The following is a 13,758-nucleotide window of genomic DNA, read 5'->3' as shown; positions in this document are numbered from 1 at the left end:
CTTTCAAAGTGATGCCCTTCGGACGTGAATGTAGCCCCCAGGGTATTCACGAAAATAGCGGAAGTAGTAGTCCAGCAATTGAGATCACAAGGGATAATGGTAGTAGCGTACCTCGACGATTGGTTGATCTGGGCACCAACTGTCGAGGAATGCCTCAAAGCCACAAAGAAGGTAGTGCAATTCCTGGAACATCTGGGGTTCCAGATAAACAAAACCGAAATCCAGATTCACTCCGGAGACTCGTTTTTCCAGTGGCTAGGAATCCAATGGGATTTATCCTCCCACAATCTGTCAATTCCGGTGGTCAAAAGGAAAGAAATAGCCAAGTCTGTGAGGCAATTTCTCAAAAGCAAACAAGCTTCAAGGAGAAACCAGGAAAGAATCCTAGGTTCCCTTCAGTTTGCCTCAGTGACGGACATCCTTCTGAAAGCAAGACTGAAAAGATATAAATCGAGTTTGGCGTTCAAGAGCAAACGCCAAGTCTCGAGACAAGTTGTCAGTGATTCCACAGATCCTTCGCAACCAGCTCCGGACAAAAGTGAAGAACCTTGCCAAGTTAGTACCCCTTCAATATCCCCCTCTGGTGTTAACCATTCACACGGATGCCTCCCTGTCCGGTTGGGGGGGATATTCTCAATCAAGCAAGTTCAGGGGACTTGGTCCGTCCAGTTCCGCCAGCTCCACATAAATGTGCTGGAAGCAATGGCTGTGTTTCTTACCTTGAAGAGACTCCTCCCCCCCAAAGAAGTCTCATCTAAGACTAGTTTTGGACAGTGCAGTAGTAGTACACTGCATCAACAGAGGAGGTCCGGCCAAATCCAAACACGTGAATCATGTCATGATAGCCATCTTTGCTCTAGCAAACAAGCACAAATGGCATCTATCTGCCACCCACTTGGCAGGGGTAAGAAACGTTATAGCGGACGCACTGTCCCGGTCAGTCCCTCTGGAGTCAGAATGGTCTCTAGACGACAGGTCATTCCAGTGGATATGCCAGAGTGTTCCAGGTCTCCAAGTAGATCTTTTCGCCTCACAAGCGAACAACAAGCTCCCTTGCTATGTGGCCCCCAACCTGGACCCTCTGGCTTATGCCACGGACGCTCTGTCGATAGATTGGAATCAATGGAAGAAAATCTATGGTATTTCCTCCAGTGAATCTTCTTTTGAAAGTTCTGAGCAAACTGAGGACTTTCAAAGGGCTAGTAGCCCTGATTGCTCCAGACTGGCCAAAGAGCAACTGGTATCCTCTGCTTCTGGAGTTGGGTCTCCGGCCTCAACGGATTCCCAACCCCAAGCTGTCGCAAACCAGTACAAATGAGGACTGTGTTCGCTTCCTCAGGAATTCTTCAGACCCTAACTTTATGGACTTCATGAAGTTTGCGTCTAAAAAAGATGCTAACCATTGATCCACAAAACATCCTTTTTCTGGAATCAGATAAAAGAGAATCAACTATTAGGCAATATGACTCAGCTGTCAAAAAGTTAGCATCCTTCCTGAAGGAAACGAACACTACAACCATGACAGTTAATTTAGCTATATCCTTTTTCAGAATCCTTGTTGAAAAAGGCTTACAAGCAGCTAGCACCATTACTACCAATAAAATCGGCTTTGAAGAAAATCTTTCAGTTTGGGTTTCCAAATAAACTTAACAGAATCTTACTTTACGTCTATTCCCAAAGCCTGTGCTAGACTTAGACCTTCTGAAAGGCCTACTTCAGTTTCATGGTTCTTAATGACGTCCTCAAAACTAGCCTCAGATACTGACAACTCGTCTTGCACATTCATAATGCTACTTAGAAAGACGTATTTTTATTAAGTCTGGCCTCAGGAGCCAGAATTTCAGAACTGTCGGCTCTATCCAGAGATGCGGGTCGCGTAGATCTCTTCTCAGGGTAAGTTCAACTTTCTCCGGATCGCAGCTTTTTAGCTAAAAATGAGGATCCTCTTGCAAGATGGGCCCCTTGGAAAGTCATCCCACTCCGCAAGATCCTTCCCTTTGCCCAGTATTAACTTTAAGAGCCTTTCTATCTCGTACATCCTCTAGATCCTCAGGTCCTCTCTTTATGAGAGAAAAGGGTGGAACTTTATCAGTTAAAGGAATCAGACAGCAGATCCTTTACTTCATTAAACAAGCCAACCCTGAATCATTTCCAAAGCACATGATATCAGAGGAGTAGCTACCTCAATTAATTAACCAACATATGAATTTTGAGGATCTTAAAAAGTATACTGGATGGAAATCACCGACAGTCTTTAAACGTCATTACCTGAAGTCCTTGGAATCATTAAAATTTTCAGCAGTAGCAGCGGGAAACATAGTTTCCCCTGATTCTGCACGTAGTTGTAGTATGAGATCCAGGTCTCCTTTCTACCTACCTCGTCCAACACGCCTCACCCTACTGCTATGCTCTTCGTGGTACTCTAGCCTTAGCCGCTAGGATCTTATTGGTGGACTGCCCTTATTTTTTTGCTAGGGGCACCCACCACTTTACGCATAATAAAATGTGCTTCAGTCTCTCTACCTTATTTTTATGCTAGGGTAGAACACAATGTGTTTGTATATTTGTAAATACCTATTAATTTTTGTGAATCTTTATATACTATTGTGATTACCATTATACTTTATTCGTACTACCATTATTTAGTTTAAGCTAATTTTAAGTACTTTATGTTAATATAGTGTAATTGGTTTCTTTGATTCCACTTATATTATATACCAATCTTTTTACAATTTTGTTTCATTTTGACCTTTTTATTTCCATCTTGTCTGTTTCTCTGGTACTATTTCACAGGCGCCGACACGCGCTGAGCCCAGAAAAGGGATTTTGACGAAGGAAAAATCTATTTCTGGGTGATTGGCTCGTGTCGCCCTGTGAAACCCACCCTGTTTTTTCCTTACCCACCCTGCAGGACAAGATGACCATTTATAAAGGATGGCCGCTAGAGGCGCTTCTCTCCGCTTGGCGTCGGTAGTAGTAGTAGTAGCGGACGCATCACCCTTTGGTATCAGCTCTCTCAGGTGGGGGATTTTGTGATGGAAGGTCTAAATGGTAAATGACTCGTGGTAGTGATCTCACTCGCCCCTGTTACCATACCGACACTTCTTTTATAGAGTGAGCGAGTCAGTTTAACTGACATTTTCTTGATTTATTTTTTCTCTGGTAATATTAGGATTAATTTACCTAGAAATAATGAACTTAGGATATTTCCAGGGGGCAGGGGGACACGAGCCAATCACCCAGAAATAGATTTTTCCTTCGTCAAAATCCCTTTATAGGCTACATTAATATGTTCCTCTTCATGCCCCATTCGCTACGGGAAAATGTTCCGTTCGTTTACACAGCCATTCTTTTGACAGATTCGGATTTTGTGAAACTTAACTATCTGAATCAACAGGTCAAGTGGTGAAATTTTACTATTTCAACACATAGACTAAGTTACAGACAGTTCTAGGACCAAGTCTCCGTGTCAACACATGGCTGGCTTATTCTATCATCAAACCAAGGGAAAGTATGCTCTAATTAGACCAAAATTAAGAAAAACTAAATTCACAATAAGGGCAAGCCGAGCTACTAATTCGAAAGAAAATACAAATGTTAAATGTGCAAGACACTATGGAGAATGATCAAGTGTGCAGATGTCTACCTAGGGAGGTAACTTAAAAGCTTGTCCTTCGAATCAGTTTGCAAACCTCCGAGTTTCCGAATGTTTAACCTACTTTAGATTTGTAAAATATAATGTGGTAGCACTCAAACATAAACAAATATTAAATGTTACCTGAACCCCTTCCTTTGCAGGTCAAGTATACAACTCTTGCCACAATGAGGGCAAGAGGCCTGTTTCCTCAAAAGTCTGTGATCTTCACAGTATATTACCAACCTTTCATACTGCCCCGAGTAATGAGCCGAAAAGTCCTTATAACTAACGAATCAGTTAACACATGTACGGGGCAGAGTAGAGTTAGTAATGGGCCCGGAGGAGGTGGAGGTGCCAGGGACTTCTTCCGCCATCGTGCTGGTTGATAAGTGAAGTGAGACACTAGGCTCTAGCAAGCTTGTCAGGAGGAAGGGGGGGGGGGGGGGGGGTGGGGGGGGGGGGGGGGGGGGGGAGGGGGAGGGGGACGGAGACCACGAAACAGGGTAGGGAGGATGGGGTGGGGGTTAAATATTCATGTTTGTGAAAAAGAAAAAAAACACGAACACTGTCTTGTAATGGGGTGGACAAATATAGGAAATGAAGGAGGCCTGTTTGGGGTAATTGAAGTTGACAAATGTTGAGTGAAATCGTACAAACATAGCTTATTTTAGGTTTATGAAACCAAAACATAGCTACTTTTATGTTTATGAAACCAAAGATCGTGTATTATTATTAAAATAAAAAATATTGCAATGAAAAATGACAATTTGTCCAAAATTGCATTTTTCCTAACTATACAAACCTGAGGTCCTTTTACAATAGGAAGGTACTAGCGGCAGCTGGATAGGTCGTAAGCTTTCGAACAAGGGGTTCGGTAGTTAACTGCTTGTCCGACAGGCGCGCAGCTGCGCGCGACTGGGAGGTAAACAAATCACTTTTGCTTTTGGCCCAAGCAAAAACTGCAGAGTGAGGGGTGGCATGAGGTGGGACTATGTGTAAAAGGACCTCAGGTTTGTATAGTTAGGAAAAATGCAATTTTGGACAAATTGTCATTTGTTCCGACACGGCATACAAACCTTCGGTCCTTTTACAATAGGAAGACTCACTTCTTGGTGGGTGGAATCTGAGTCTTTTGTGAACAGACTGGTCGTTCGACCAACCTTGGAAGCCTCCCTGGTCGTAAGAGCGAGGGAGGGATCCAAGCCTCTGACCGATTGATCGGGGGTGTCACCGCAGGATCAAAGGTCCAGGACCTCTGGACCGAGTCTAAGAGAGAGGCAAGCGTATCTCTTCGTACCAGCAATGTAAGAAACTTGTTCCTGTACAGGAGCAAACTATAAAGTCATGGGTTTGTCTCTTGTAGGCATCCACTTCCCCCCCCCTTGTTTTAGGAGGAAGTGGTGGATATTCTGCTCCTATCCCTAGTGAAAGGATAGGAATGGGGCTCTGTCATATAGCTCACCTGCATCTCGTCCTCATCCAGCGTAGTGACGACCGTGGCCCTCTGCCCACAGGTAGAGGAGGAGGAAAGATGGGAAGAGGGAGCCAGTCACTCACTCACTCACACATCCATCCACACAGTCACACCAGGACTCGATGCTGTTTCAGCCTGCGAGGGTCTGGGTTAGCTACACAACTTGTTGAGCAGCCACCACGGGTCCCAAGGAAAAGGTATCCAAGGACCTGTGGGCAATATCCCGAAGGTAGAAGGAGGTGAAGGTAGTCTGGTTAGACCAGACACCTGCTTTCAGGACCTGCGCCACTGGAGAAGTTCTTACGAAACGCCAACTAGGGGCCAATACTTCTGACTTCGTGAGCTCTCGGACGGGACGTACGGATGTCGTCACTACCATCAGCCTCATACGCCCTCCTGATGACCTCACGCAGCCAGAATGAAAGAGTGTTCTTGGATACTTCTTTCTTGGTTACCCCGGTGCTAACGAAGAGGCGTCGACACTCAGGCCTGAGGTGTCCGAGTTTTCTTCAGATAGCGCCGTAGCGCCCTCCACAGGACAAAGCAGCATCTCATCCGCATCATTATCGGTGAAGTCCATTAGAGAGGGAATCGTGAAAGACTCGAACCTGTCGTCAGGGACCGACGGTTTCTGAGTCTTCGCAACGTAGTTCGGGACGAAATCGAGCGTCACAGATCCCCATCCCCTGGAGTGTCGTACATCATAGGAAAGACCATGAAGTTCCCCTACTCTCTTCGCCGATGCCAGGGCCAGCAAGAAGAGGGTCTTGAGGGTCAGATCCCTGTTCTGACGACTCTCGGAGTGGCTCGAAAGGTGTTCGAGTCAAACTCCTAAGGACGAGAGTCAACATCCCACGCAGGGGGCCTGAGTTCCTGGGTGGGCAAGACCCTTTCGAAAGCTCCTCATAAGCAAGGAGATCTCGAACGAGTTCGAGATGTCCAATCCCCTCAGTTTCAGGACGAGAGCCAGGGCGGCTCTGTATCCTTTGACTGTGGGGACTGAGAGGAGCTTCTCTCGGCGAAGAAACACGAGGAAATCCGCTACCTGCTGAAGAGTGGCTCTGAGAGGATAGACCCCGTCTACGACACCAACCACAGAAGACGGCCCACTTCCCCTGGTACACAGCTGCAGAGGACTGACGGACGTTTCCAGCCATCTCTGTTGCTGCGCTACGAGAAAAGCCTCTCGTTCGCAAGAGATGGTGAATAACAGCCAGCCGTGAAGTCGTATGGACTGGGACTGCTCGGTGGTACCGCGCTCGACGTGTGGCTGGGCGAGAAGGTTGTGCCAAGGGGGAATCTCTCTCGGTTCTCCTGCGAGAAGAGCCAGCAGGTCCGGATACCAAATGGCCTGTGGCCATTTGGGAGCCACCAGGATCATCCTGAGATTCGGGGTGACCAGTGCTCGAACTGATCACCTTGCGAATCAGGCTGAACGGGGGAAAGGCATAGACGCAAAGAGGTTGTCCCCCACGGGCGTTGAAGAGCGTCCTCTGCAGCTGCCCATGGGTCCGGCACGGCTGAGAGAAAACCTGAAGCTTTCTGTTGTGCCGGGTGGCGAACAGATCCACGACTGGTCGCCCCCACAGGTCGAAGAGCCTTTCCGCCACGTCCTGGTGTAGAGACCACTCGGTCCCTATCACCTGATCCCGACGGCTGAGCGTGTCTGTTACTACATTCCTCTTCCCTGGAATGTAGCGTGCCGACAGCTCTATTGAGTGTGCCTCGGCCCACTCGTGCACCTGCCGAGTCAACTGGTACAACGGGAGAGACACTAGGCCGTTGTTGTTGACGTAGGCCACTTACCGTGGTGTTGTCGCACATCATCACCACTGAGTGTCCCATCAAGCGGTCCTGGAACTCTTGGAGAGCGAGAAACGCTGCCTTGAGTTCCAGTACATTGATGTGAAGGTGCTTGTCGTTCTCGCCCACACTCCTGAAGTCAGCAACTCCTCCAGGTCGCGCTCCCCATCCCTCGGTCGATGCGTCTGAGAACAGCTGCATGTCCGGGGGGGGAGTGCGCAGAGGCACTCCTCTTAAGAGGTTCCTGTCGTCCAGCCACCAGGCTAGGTCCTGCCTCGCCTCCGGTGTCAGTGACACTGGAAAAGCTTGGGGGATCCGTCGCCTGTGACCAACTCTCCTTTAGTCTCCACTGAAGAGACCGCAGGTGAAGACGCCCGTGAGGGACTAACTTCTCGAGTGACGACAGGTGTCCGATCACGACTTGCCATCGCTGAGCTACCTGTTCCTGCCGAGACAGGAACTGGTTGGCTGCCTCCCTGAATCTGCTGATCCGCGAGTCTGCGGGGAAGACTCGCCCTGCTACCGTGCGATCAGCATACCCAGGTACTTCATCCTCTGCTTGGGCTCGAGATCGGACTTCTCGAAGTTCACAAACGATCCCCAGATCGCGACAGAACTCGAGCAGTCGATCCCTGTCCTGTAGCAACTGCGAGCGGGAGCTCGCCAGGACTAGCCAATCGTCGAGATACCTCATCAGACCGTATCAGTTATCCCGTGCGAATGGGCCCAAGCAGACACCAGAGTGAACACTCGCGTGAACACCTGTGGGGGCGGTTGAGAGACCGAAACAAAGTGCCCTGACTGGTACACCGTCCCGTCGAGGATGAAGCGGAGGTACTTTCTGGAGGACTGATGAATGGGTATTTGGAAATACGCATCTTCAAGTCCACTGAAAGCATGAAATCGTTTCTCCCTGATGGAGTCGAGCACGGAACGTGCCGTCTCCATCGTGAAACCGGGTCTGGCGAACGAACCGATTCAGGGGAGAGAGATCTATCACCGGGCGCCAGCCTCCCTTAGACTTTTCCACCAGGAAGAGTCGACTGTAAAAGCCCGGTGACTGATCCGTGACGATTTCTACAGCTCTCTTGCTCAGCATGGTCTTGATCTCCTGTCTCAATGCTACGTCCTTCGATGACCCTGGAACGTACGACTGCTGTTGGACCGGGTTGGAGGTGAGGGGTGCCGAGATTCGAAGGGTAATAGATATCCCTCCCGAAGGACATCTACAATCCAGGTCTCGGCGCCGTAGCGCTGCCAAGTTGCCCAATGGCTGGCCAGGCACCCCCCCACTTCCGGCAGCAGGTGAGGGGGAACGCCGTCCCTAGAGTTTCCCCCTTTCTTCGACTTCTTCCCAGAGCCTCCTCGGGAGAAGGAGGGCTGGGAGGAGGGCTGGTTACGGCTCCCCTTTGCAGAAGTCGAAGAAGACAGAGTCTTTCCCCTGGCTTCGACGCGACTACCGTCTTAGCCACCGTGGAAGCGCTAGCCGAGCTCTTTGGCTTGGCCGCAGTCCGAGGCTGCCCAGAAGCCTTCGAACTGCCTGGTGAACCAGACGGTCACTGTCGTCAGTGCGCGTCTGTCCACCGCAGCGTCCACCATCTCTCCTGGGAAGAGAGACGTGGAACTCCGTAAAGGTCCGTTGTGGAGTCCCAACGCCGCTTCACGCCCAGCCGCCCTGGAAACTCGAGTAAGGACAGCGTCCCTACGTCGGAGAACCAGGTGGCCCACAGGTTCACCGTCTGGTGGGCAAGGAAGGAGATGGCTCTTCCCCAGACTGGCAAAGTCTCCTAAAGGCCGAGTCATCTTCGGGAGAAATTCCCCCGGAGTTGGCTGCGACCTTAGATACTGTGAGGGACCACAGATCTAGCCAGGAGACGGCCTGGAAAGCTGCCATGGCAGTAGATTCCAGGCCGAGTGCCTCTTGCTGCGAGAACCACAGGTTCTCGGACAGGAGCTGCTGCAGAGACACACCCGGAGTCAGACTGGCTAACTCCGGGTTCACCTGTTTGGGCGGCATCGGGTCTCAGATGGCACGTAAAAAAACGCCGCTGTCGCAGCAGAGGAGGTGGAAGCAGCTTGCTCGACCTGCCAGACTTGAGCGAACCGTCTTGTCCGGAGACAAGCGATTCAACCTGGTCCAGCACTGAGTCCGCAAGCTCAGAACGCGGCAAACCCACCGTCGGTCTGGGTTCCCTCTTCGGGCCCCACCCCAGAACGACTCGAGCCGGGACGTGGGCTCGGATGGTGGGAGCGGCGATCCTTCCCCGAGGTCGTTGTGCTGACGAATCAGCGCAATAACCTCGGCAAAGTTCCTCTGGATCTCAGGAGTGACTGCGTCCTGCGGAGTCGGACCGTCCAGTCCCTCAAACAGGAGCATCTCCCGAGGACCCTCCTCCCTCAAGGGGAGGAACAGCGACAGACCCCCTCTCGGTCTCCTCCAACCACCTGTGCGTACGACCATGGCCGGCCCGAGAACCGTGCCTGGTACGTACGACGACGTGGTGGGATCCTGAGGGGCGCACCCCTCACGATCACTCTCAATACCTACCTCGCCCCTCCCGGTGTAAACCCGAGGAGGTTGAAGGTATGGGAGAGGCAGACCTGACGCTCCCTCCTCGCTCGCTGGCAGAACCAGCGGGCTTGGAAGACTGCAGGCGATCGCCAACCCGCGGTGGCGATCGAGCTGCAGACCTAGTCGAGCCGTCTCGCTGTGGAGACCGGCTGGACCGAGAACAGCGGCCCCGGTCTCGTGTGTCAGAGGAGCTGGTGCTGGTCGCCGTACCCGATCGCTCTCTGTAAGAGTGACGGTCAGGCGACCGGCGAGCTCCACTGTCACGGTGAGATCGGTGCGTATCCTCACGGTGCGTCAGTTCGCTGGTACCAGCCGTGGCTGGTGGGCCGGCGAACGGGGGGACCTCTTCCCAGCCTCAGCCCGTGGCCGGTCATGGACCGTCACGTCCGCCCGGGTAGCCAGCTGCTCGCCGCGAGAGCGAGAGCTGGTCGGGTGAGAGAGTCGCGTGAGCGGCTGTCACCAGTCTTCCGCTCCGTGCCGTGAACCTGACGCTGAGCGGACTCAGAGGTCTGGTTCTTGGCTGTACGGCCGCTGTTAGGCGACCGTACACTCGGTACCTCTCGCGAACGAGAGGCCGAGACGGACCCTGTTGCTGTGGCCGAACCACTGACAGCAGGTGAGGAAGTGCCGGTGTTAGCCGGCACTCCTCTGGTCCCCGTAGTCTTCTTCCTTGCGGAAGAAGAGACGGGTCCTGCCCCCGAAGGAGCAGGGTGACCAGCAAAGAAGAACCCCCCGTCTCACCAGAGCGAGACGGCCCTTAGAGGTTCCCGAAGGAGACTTCTTAGGGGGGGGGGAGGCGACCTTCTTCTTCTTCGGCGGGGAGCCATTAGAAGAAGAAGGGGAAGAGGCGGCAGACGACGACGACGACGAAGAAGACGATGAAGACGACGACGACACCTTCCTCCTCTTCTTCTTCTTCTTCGTCAACCTCCTCAGGACCGATGTCAGATCTGTCATCCAGAGCGGAGCCGGGGCTGCTGTTGCCGAAGCAACAGGGCCCCGGACGCACCTGTTCCGAACAGATCAGCATCGGGAGCAGCGGCGCCAGGAACAGGAACAACATCAGCAGGTGCAGGCATCACAGGAACGGCAGAGAGACAGCAGGAGCAGGTACAGGAACGGCAGCAGTGGTCAACGTCACTCCGTGGACAGCAGCTGGGCAGGTACGGCAGGTACGGCAGACTGTGTAGGCGGTCCAGATGGGCGGACCAGCGGCACAGACATCCTAGGTACCGGTGGGAGGTCCAGGGGCGAGCTCTTCGGGCACACGAACAAGTCCGGTCCGCTGGCCAGGCAGCACGGCAAACCCAGGTGGCGGCAATCACACTCCCCCGAGGTACGGCGACTGGCCCCTGCACCGATGTAGTGGGTGTCACAGAGACCGCGTGCGGGGTGTACACCAGGTGAGGAGGTGAAGCGTAGCCGGGTGTTGTAAGGGTCGTGGTGGTGGTCGTGCACCGTAGCATGGGTGACCGCCACGGAGCCAGCGAGATGGTAGAGCAGCCCCTGGACACTCGGCACGCCCTGCAGCCCCAACCCCAACGATGCCCACACCTGTCCGAGGTCATCCTTCGCGGCAACCGCACCTGAGGAGGCAAAAAGTCGGGTGATTAGGGGGATCCTCTACCGTTCGCGCGAAGACGAACGATAGGATAGGCCCAGAGTACAACTCGACGTCAGGGTATCTAGCGCCCTCCTCCACACTCGACAAGTCAGGAGAGGAGAGGACCTAGAAACCCCCCCCGAAGGGGAAGGCGCGATACGTGGAAGTTGAGCGGGCGGCAGGAAAGAAGACGAAGTGTCCGTCACCAAAGGAGTCGCGGGAGAGCTTTCCGACGACTCCTTTGCAGGCCTTCGCTTCTTCCTGCCCTCATACAAAGTCCACTGCGCCTCCGACCAATTATTGCAAACATCACATGGCTCGGCTCGGGTGCATTCGCGCCCCCGACACCGAGCACACAAAATATGAGGGTCTATCTCCGGGAAAGAGCGGAACTTCCCGCATTTACGCCCTTCGGTACCCGTCAGCATAGTCTCCGTGGGGTAGCGAGGCGAGGAGAATCCATCATTAATCAATAACACTTCAAATAATATGAAAAGAGAGAAATGATTGTACTTACAATGAATTCTTTCATACACAAACACAACCATATACTCAAGAAAGCAAACGACGAGAAGCGGGCAGAGAGCGTCAACACACACGTCCACTCGCTGTGAGGCCGAAAGCAAAAGTGATTTGTTTACCTCCCAGTCGCGCCGCAGCGCGCCTGTCGGACAAGCAGTTAACTACCGAACCCCTGTTCGAAAGCTTACGACCTATCCAGCTGCCGCTAGTACCTTCCTATTGTAAAAGAGCGAAGGTTTGTATGCCGTGTCGGAACAAATTATCAAGTTTCAAGGATCAGAGTGGCCAGTTCAGGGGGTGATTGAACTTAAGAAAAATTGTGTAACCTAACCAGTGGGCTCCGCCTCCCCCCACCACCCATAGCCCCCTTAAAGAAAGGCAATCTTAGAAGAAGTGTAACATACAGGTTAGGATAGTAACCTAACCTAGTAGAACATGTTACCTGACTGGGGGGGCTGAGGCAGCTTGGACCCCCGTAACCTCCCTTGAAGGAAGGCAATCTTGGAAGTGTAACATATAGGTTAGGATCGTAACCTAAACAACCTAACCTAGTAGAACGAGTTACCTGACCATAACCCCCTTGAAGGAAGGCAATCTTAGAAGTGTAACATATAGGTTAGGATCATAACCAAACCACCCTAACCTAAATTAACCTAACCTAGTAGAACGAGTTACCTGACTGAGGGGGCTCCGCCCACCAGTACCCCCCTTGAAGGAAGGCAATCGTAGAAGTGTAACATATAGGTTAGGATCGTAACCTAACCAACCTAACCTAGTAGAACGAGTTACCCGACGACCGGGGAGGAAGAGCCCCCCCATACCCTTCCTTAAAGGAAGATGATCTTAGAAATGTAACATAAAGGTTAGGATAGTAACCTAACCAAGTAGAACATGTTACCTGACTGCCCCCCACCCCATACACCCCCTCTAAATAAAAAACAATGTTAGCAGTGTAACATATGGTTAAGGATTCTAACCTAACCTAGTACAATGTGTTACAAGAATGGGGAAGGGGGGGGGAGGTTGTCTCCCGTAACTTAAACAACAACCCCCCCCCACCCCCTCCCCCCCTCCAAAAAGATATAGGAAAGTAAATATTATAAGTAAAATATCATCCAAGAAATTGTTACGGGTCAGACAGGCATGTAAAGGTGAATATAGAAAAAAGAAGGGAGAAAAAATGCATGTGTACATTGGGGTGCCTGTAAAATAAAATGATGTAATACTAGTTTCACGAAAAATGTAATACAATCAACTTCACGTCATTGACAGAAAAGTCTCGAAACGTCCTAAAACCGCCTTCTAGTCCCACCCCTCAGGAGACTTTCAGTGGCCTGCCCTCAATTGTAACATAATATTGTAAGATATAGAAGGCAACATTATGAAGTGAGAGCAAGTCAGAGCACATATTAAACAATACGAAGATAAACGGAACAGTAATAAAAGCTTGAAATAAGATTACACAATTACAAAACAAATGAGGAAAAGATATACCTATAAATAACAATGCATGAATCCCCAAAAACCTCCTACCGCAACGTAGGGTTAATAATGCAACATGATTGGTTAAATACATGTAACCCCTACAAATCCGCCCCCCCCCCAACCCCCAACATCCATAACACACCAATCCTCCCCCAAGTGTTTTACCCCCAAAAAAAAAAAAAACCCTCCCACCCAAAACCCAGCATTCCCGTAAGATACAGTTGAATGGCATAATCCTTCCAAGTGTTTTACCCCACCCAGAACCCCGCATTCCCATCGGTCCCCCTTACCGTGGGATAGAGTTCAAAGGTAAATTAGAGGTTAATTACAACCGACCGAAAAATTATTTTAAATTCTTGTTCAGGAGGTAAAACTGCATAGTAAAAGGTCAACTGTCATAGGCTAGTTCGCCGCGGTAAAAGGGCTCAGATCTACCAATATTTAATTACAGGAAGATAAATCTGCAGCATGCTTCATAAGCCACGTCTGGATGACATGATCCTTGGGTTAAACCTTATTGTTTAGTCTAGTACCTTGACGGGCCTTGGTTACGGCAATGTAGCCATATACTGAAAGCCCTGATAGACAGTAAAGCGAAGGCTTAGCTTACCCTAGAGGCCTAGACCCTAAACTGTCGTAAATGATATATTAACTAGCCTATG

At 50.9% G+C, this 13,758-nt stretch overlaps 1 long non-coding RNA gene across 4 annotated transcripts in view; it reads right to left on the bottom strand.

Moving 5' to 3' along the window:
- Positions 1-13,758, bottom strand: part of LOC135203103 (uncharacterized) — a 258,246-nt gene that overhangs the window by 67,412 nt on the left and 177,076 nt on the right. The window contains exon 1 of one of the 4 annotated variants that reach the window (XR_010311863.1): positions 13,707-13,751. The exons of the other annotated variants lie outside the window; for them this stretch is intronic. This is a non-coding gene — a long non-coding RNA (uncharacterized LOC135203103). Of the gene's footprint in view, positions 1-13,706; positions 13,752-13,758 lie in introns of those variants that run through there. 4 annotated transcript variants of the gene reach the window in all.

This window comes from Macrobrachium nipponense, chromosome 33 (genome assembly GCF_015104395.2).
Source record: "Macrobrachium nipponense isolate FS-2020 chromosome 33, ASM1510439v2, whole genome shotgun sequence".
Taxonomy (NCBI): Eukaryota; Metazoa; Arthropoda; class Malacostraca; order Decapoda; family Palaemonidae; genus Macrobrachium; species Macrobrachium nipponense.
Note: the sequence above shows the minus strand (reverse complement) of the source record. Positions and strands in the feature narration are given on the sequence as shown.